Source organism: Cyprinus carpio, chromosome A18 (genome assembly GCF_018340385.1).
Source record: "Cyprinus carpio isolate SPL01 chromosome A18, ASM1834038v1, whole genome shotgun sequence".
Classification (NCBI taxonomy): Eukaryota; Metazoa; Chordata; class Actinopteri; order Cypriniformes; family Cyprinidae; genus Cyprinus; species Cyprinus carpio.
In genome coordinates this window covers 20874354-20881585 of record NC_056589.1, presented here as the reverse complement: position 1 = coordinate 20881585, position 7232 = coordinate 20874354, and the positions used below count along the sequence as shown (strand labels likewise).

The following is a 7232-nucleotide window of genomic DNA, read 5'->3' as shown; positions in this document are numbered from 1 at the left end:
AGTTAGTGGTGTTAAATGTGATAGGCTATACGAGGTCTGTTTTTGTTTGCACGTTAATAATTTTTAGCTGGTTGAAACTGCTGGGTTGTGCTACGGTCTGTGGATTCGTCAAGCCATAAAAGTGTCGTCAAAAGAATAATTTCTCATCTGTTTTTCTCCCTGAAGGTTCAGTCTTTTGTTCCGGCCAGGTGAGAGACAGGTAGGAGCAGAGCGGGAGTCCGCGCGGGTACAGCTGTGGGTGCGCGTGCGCGATCAGCGACGACGTGAGTGCGTAACCGCGCTCCTCCAAACACGCGACCTGCGCTCCTCCAGAAACGCCGCGCATTCTTTGGAACTGGTTCTCCTTTTTGGACAGAATACGGTCAATGCTAAACTCCTTCGATTTGTCTGTTTGTTTTCGAGGCTGCGTCTGAGCATTCGTTTCTGCGGCATTTGGCGTCTCCAGTTTTGCGCGCTTCCAAGGTCATTACGTCACGGTACCGGCGTCTCTCGCGCGTTAAAGGCGCCAGCGTTTGTGCCATTTACGATTGTTTAGAGAACACTGTGCTGGCATGTCATGGCGTCGAGCATTTTGGGTTAAGTGTGCCCGCTGTGGTCAAGGGTGCTAAAACCCAGTCTTTGTGGAGTCGGAGGCGCCGTGCTGCGCCACATTAGCCTCGCTATTTTTTTTGTTTGGGTGCAGTTAAATTCCCGTGGATGTTAAGATCTCTTTGAGGAGGTTTTTCTTGTTGCCGCTTGCTTGTTTCTGAGTCCTTAAGCGGTGACTCTTTCTCCAAATGGGCGCTTTGAAGAAGTTTGGAGTTCAGGGTCGGTCGTCGCTCGGGGTTCTCTTATGTCCAGATTTAAATCTCTCCCGTTTCCTGAGTCCTGCACTTTCTCTTCCGTCGCCGGTAGTTTCCGTTCTCGAACATGTCCAGCATTTGGTGTCCAGCGTCCATGGTAGCTGCCCTTCCCCGGCGTGCCCTTTTCTCTGGGCACTTTGATTGAAGCAGTCGTTCGCGAAAGGTTGTGGCGGATCGAGTTCTGCCAGCCCTGCTTGTTGTCATGGTACATAGGGGAAGCGGTGCCATGAGAAACTGATAGATCCCGCTCAAAGTGCTGCGCGCAATGTTGTCCGGCGCGTTCTCTTAATTGCCAATTGCGATGAGCGCGCATGTAGCGTAAGGAGAGGTTTCTGCGGAGGGCTCCTGCCGGCTTGCACGCGAATCCCAAGCGGGAATGATGCCTCCAACTTCGCCGCGCGTAAACATAGATCAGGTGAGTAATATCGATAAAGTGAGAGCCGATGCAGCCACCCCGGCTTTGGCACAGGGCTGTGGTATAAACTCATGACTTCGGAGGACAGTTCCAGTCTGGAGAGATCGACCCCGGGTTTTCCCCTATGTGTCCGCTTCATGAGTCTAAAATCTAAAATAATTGTTCTCCGTTTTGCTGTTTTATGTTGACTTAGCGCTGGAAAATAAATTGTCTATGAATAAACACCCGTTGTGTCCAGCTCAGCCCACCACATTAATTAAATGTTCATTGCAGAAAGGCCTCGAGTCTCTCTATCTCTTCCCGCGCGTGTTACCTGCCTACCAGCCAATGGTGGTATTGTTGCTCGGTTATTCCTTCATTCGTGTTATAGAATTAGTTCTGTTGATAAGTCTGCCCACCCAAGTCGAATCAAGCTGTGTTTATTGGAAAAAATTTCCGGGCAACACAATACATAAAACGCACTGATCTGATGTTTGAAATATCACGTCCCACCCTTAACGCTGAAGTTCCTCGCACAGAGAGAACAAGCAAACATGACAGAGCTCTTTCTGGGAGTTTGCTTGGGTTGCTAGAAAAGAAAACAAAGCAGGGCTACAGGTAAAAGGAAATAACTTCGTTTCTTTGTAACTCAGATTGTGTGGACACCACAGTTTTTGACATTCATTTACTATAATCCATGTAGTTACTAATTTGATTCATGATTGTCGTCAGCTTGATTCTGTGATCACACCGTGGTCTTTTTGTTTGTACCACAATGGATCTGAATTCTACCAATAAAATATCACTATTGGCAATGTCTTATGATAAAAGTATAATGTTTAAAATTTGCATGGTAATATAACTTGATTTACCATAACCGTTTATAATAGGTAAACGTTGTTCGAAAACATATGAATTATCTTATAATTACATACTGTTGTTAAAATTGATTTTATCAATTTGACGGGCGATATGTACATTGACAGCAAAGATTGTTAAATTGTAATGTTTCTGTAAGTAACAATAACAATTGAAGTGAATTTACGTTTATCATTGGTGTTTTTTTTTGAAAAACTATGTTATTCTTAGATTCCCCTGCACAAATCATCCAATTTTAGTTAGATTTGCCTTAAAAGTTTTTACTTCGGGCACTGGAGTTTTTTTATGTTTGTTTTTTATCTTATCAGTAGTGCTTTTAGCATTGTGTACCTTCCCACCATGTTTTTGTGTCTATTTTTCACTCATCAAAAAGTCACAGAGCTCTCATAGATGTGGTGGGGGGTGGAGGTACTCTTTCAAATGGTATTAAATTGAACCTTTTAAGTGCTCAAATATACCTTACGCAGTAATGCGCTAACTTTTTATATCCTTTAGGGATAAATTTGTGGGTTGTGACTTTTTCTGAGAGTTGTTGAACTTTAATACATGGTCTGCCAACCACTTGGCTGTGGTTATAAAGGCATTATTAAAATAACAACTTAAAAAGATTCGGTTTGTATTAATATTATAGAATTTAATTTGCACCACTGTAAAATGCGTCAGACATAAGCTTGTGAATATGACTTGAATACTTTTTTTACGCATTAAGTCCTGGAATCCGCACCTGCTAGTTTAAGACCATTTTTTACAGTGTATATCTTTCTTTATTGGATTATCCGAAATATTTCATCAGTGTGCAAACAAGGATGAAAGAGCCCAGTGAGATCCAAAAAAATAAGGATAAATTGGCATGCAGACGTATAGGATAAAGCTGTATTATTTTAATGTGGATTGCTATGTCATTGATGCTTTAATTTAGGTAATGTATTCTGTATATAGTGTACAGAGAGGGATATCACAACGTTACCAGTGCACACAAGCTGTCCGTGATACATTACGCAGTTGGAGGTTGTCTGTGGATAAACTGAGTTTGCTACTATCCCTCTGATCATCGGCTTTGTATTTCATTTAACAGTTTTCAGTACTAATAATAGCCAGACGCACCGGCAACATCGCCATCTATGACAATCATAGGTTTTCAACCTACAGTTACGATTGTTTAATCTCGCAGATGTTGTCTGCCATCTTATTTGAGTGGTGCTCATTTTCATAACCGGTCACCTCCCATATTGTTTAGTTGGCCATTAACGCTTTTTGTTTGCGGTCACTAGTGCGCTCTAAAAACGCATTGCCGTGTTGTGTTTGATCTAAGGTACATTACAGTATATAAATTCCTGTGGTGTTTTTCACATACGATATGTTTTTCCTTGATTATATAGCTCTTAAAACGGTTAACTTTATTTCAGTTGTCTTTATTTTCATCAGTGAATCTGTCTTCAAGAACACAAAACCCGAGGAGAGAAATGTGGGTTTCAGATTGTTTGTACAAGCAGACACAGATTTTTCTGGGTTTTCATGTCTGAACCTTCTGGACATTGTTCAAATTCCGTACTCCTTGGTTGATTCATCATGTACCATCTGAAGATCAAAACAAAACACAAAATGTGAAAACAGACCCTGGCAAGTTGGTTACCACACACAATAATAAAATCAGAGCCAACAATGTGGCCACAAATGTAATTGGGAGTTTTGTAGTCTGACCTAAGGTTGATGCCGACGAACGTCAAAGTATTCACAAAAGGTGAAGAGCTAAAGGTTGTCAAATCATAAAAGGTCTCAGGGGCAAAAAGGTGTCTTTCATGTCATCATTTGTGGCAAATGTGAATAAATGCAGTCTTTTGTAAAAGTATTTTTTACTGGGGGAAAAATATAATAGGCGTATATTGGACGTGGGGTGCACTGCAGGAAAAGGGCCTTTTTATCCAAAGCGACTTACAAGCACTTAATTGCGGAAAAAGGGCCCATGGGACAAGACAGGGGGACAGGAGTGGCTCGACACACAACAGCATGGGGCATAGAATAAAACAAACAATAGTTTTTGTTATATATACAAGCTCTCAGATAACATGCACTGCACATATAATTGGCATTTGATCAAGAAAAGGGTCTAAGGAGCTATAACTTAATCTGTAAAAAGTATTAGTACTGTATACACAGATATATATTTTTTATTTTCAGTCAAAACAGTTTAGGAGGTAGTTCTCAAATCACTGACTCTTCGGCTTTTGGAACGCGGGAGTCATTCTATTCTATTCTATTCTTCTATTCTTCTGTTTAGGCAACTATTATATACACACAATGTTTCATGCAAACACGAAAAACGTTTTATTTGTACCGAGATAAGCATGTGTCCTAAAATTAAAACTGAACTGTAGGTCCTATACTGCACAGAAGGGACACAAACACAAACAAATGTAAATTAATGGAGAGCAAAATAGTCAGCACCAGAGGAACAAGTCATTTCATTCACATCACATTTTAATGGCAATGTTTTTGAATTAAAATAAACAGACATGGTATTAAATAAGAAAATCATCACCTAGCACTGTAATGAAAGGTACTCGCGGACTCGAGCCTTCAATGAAGGACCCATCGGGTCATTTTTATCAGTATTCTAAGCTATAACTTGCAAATTATTGTGTTCATTGGTGGGCCTTTTCTGTGCGTGCCCACAGCTCATATTTTGATTTTAGCTGCGTCGATCTAGCCTTAGGCTGGAATGAACAAGAAAAAGTAAATAGTTAAAGATCTGTCCCTGCTCATAACAGTTACTGCTTTATCTTTCCTGTTACAAAACACATTAAGGGCCTAATAGACCTTATCAGGGTAGATGCCATACTGAATTTTTTATGCCTGATAAAATGAGCTGTGTGGGATAGACTTTACAACACACAAAGCCATGCACTGTTTATGGAGTGTTTTGTCGACCTGAAGTCTACTGAAGTAATATGTTTTTCAACTGAACAATCTATGTTTGATAAAACACACCACAGTTTCTATCCCTAAAAGCTCGTTTTTGTGCTTGTCAAAATTTAAATATGGCCTGTGACTATAATTACTCTGACTAAGTCATTGCATTTATTGATTGTAATTCAGTTAAAGCAAATGGAAGGGTGGTCGTTTTGTTTTATTTTCGGAGCCTGCTAGTGAGTTGACTAGACTAAAATAAAGTTCACTAAAGTATCAACATCTTGAAACACTTGTTTGGCGGTAATACATCGTGTATTTAGTAAGATAAATGGTGTGAGCAAAGATACGACTGGGCGAGCATAAAGATTTCGGTCCAGAACGCAAGGGATACGCAGAGGGGTGATCATACGTAGCGGAGGGCAAAAATGTCAGGGTGATTCATCAACATAGAAAATATCCACATTGATCGTAACGAATTGAGTCGCTACTGACAAAATTGTTTAAAAAAAAATAAAAAGAAAAATGGAACTATTTGCTCTCGATTGTGTGGAGTTTTTATATAATTTTTAATAGGTCGGCTTTGGGGGGGGGGGTTAATTGGTAGTTTAGTTTATTTTGTGACCATATTTATAGTTTGGCAAAGTATTTAAATCCTTTATTTGATTTTTTTTTTTATTAATTGAATGTTTATTACGTTATTTGGTTGCAGTGAGCTATATTTTGCCTAAGCGTGAACCCGTGGATTTTACCACTTGGCTTTTGTGTGGGGTGCTGCATTTATATGTTTTTGTATCGGAGGCTGTCGCGGACGCTCTTTGGACTTTTTATTTTGGAAATTTGTGCCGCCAGGAAGTGCGTGGTAGCTCGATTCGGGGTCATAGGAAGGTGAACTATCAGCTTGTGGGTGGGATGGAAGTTGCTTTGGGGGCACGGAGGCTTTCTTTCTTTATCATCTTAAGCAAATCCTTAAACTCCAGAGACAACCGGAAAATTAAAGCTGCATATAACAGTGCGCCACATCCAGCAAGCCAAGACTGCAACGGAACCCGGAGAATACGCGTTAGTATGAAACGAGATGATGGGTCGATAAGTGCTGATCTGGCCCCTGCTTGCGGTTGAATCTTCGGAAAGAAAGAAAACAACCGTCATGCGAGGGCTCGTGCAGTCACGGCTAGTCTGATGTGTGCATGTTTTGATTTATTCCGACCTGCGATATTTTGGCCACAAATAGCTTAAATGCCGTGAAGTACTCGGTACACGAAATGGTTTCTTCGTGCGGCGGTGAATATTTACAGTAGCGTAAGTGTTTTATGTGATGTCAGTGTAGGTAAGTCAAAGTCCCGATCAAAGTGTTGGTATTTTTGGCGTGTGGGTTGTAGCAGCAGACAGCAGCTTTGTTAAAAATTACTTAATTTCGCCTTACATATTGGTGTATAGATAAATGAAGGGGCGGTCTTGAATAAATTTGTGCTTATTTGAAGTTGATAAAGAGGGGCAGCAAGCGCTGAGGACCAATTATTCCCTGGGTGGTTGACATCAGGCTCGCGCGTGACTGAAATAGTGGGAGTTTTGGTTTAAGTTATTTAAACGTTGTGTATACTGACCTTTGTATATCCGTGCTTTGTAAGTGTCTATCTGTTGTGCTTTATAGGGTGTTGTATGGTAGTCAGCATGGTGACGCGTGTGATATGCATTGTATAGCTGCTTTTGCAGGCCACATGTGTGTTTTGGACATATCTTGACGGCAGGGTGGTCGTGTGGTCACTCAAACTGTCGGGTAATTGTTAAACGAGTGTGGGAAGACTTTTTAACCAAACATAATTAGCTTCTTATATGATCGGACCTGTATCTGCTGGAAAATCAACGGTGTGTTATCATTCAAGATATTTCGAGAGGGAAAACTTCAATCCTGCTTCGAGTCAAGGGTCCCTCGTTGATATCGCCCAAGTGTCTCCCCCTGGGCCAATGCTGGATCTGGGAGGTCGTTCCTGAGCTATCGTTTTGGGAAAGGCAACAATTGGAATTTCGCATTAGTGGTTGCGGAGATGCAGTGACCGATTGCTTTTTTAGGTAATCATGGCCATTGTCTTGAAATGAGCTTCGCGTGCCGCATTTGAAAAGCGGACGCGCCATTCAATTTTGGTATTAGTATCAGTTGCCATCTGGATTTCATAACTGCAAGCGGCGTGCTCTTTTTACACGTTTTC

At 41.0% G+C, this 7232-nt stretch overlaps 1 pseudogene; it reads right to left on the bottom strand.

Moving 5' to 3' along the window:
* Positions 1-642: 642 nt before the first annotated feature.
* Positions 643-1330, bottom strand: LOC122148675 (annotated as a pseudogene).
* Between the last annotated feature and the right edge of the window lie 5902 nt (positions 1331-7232).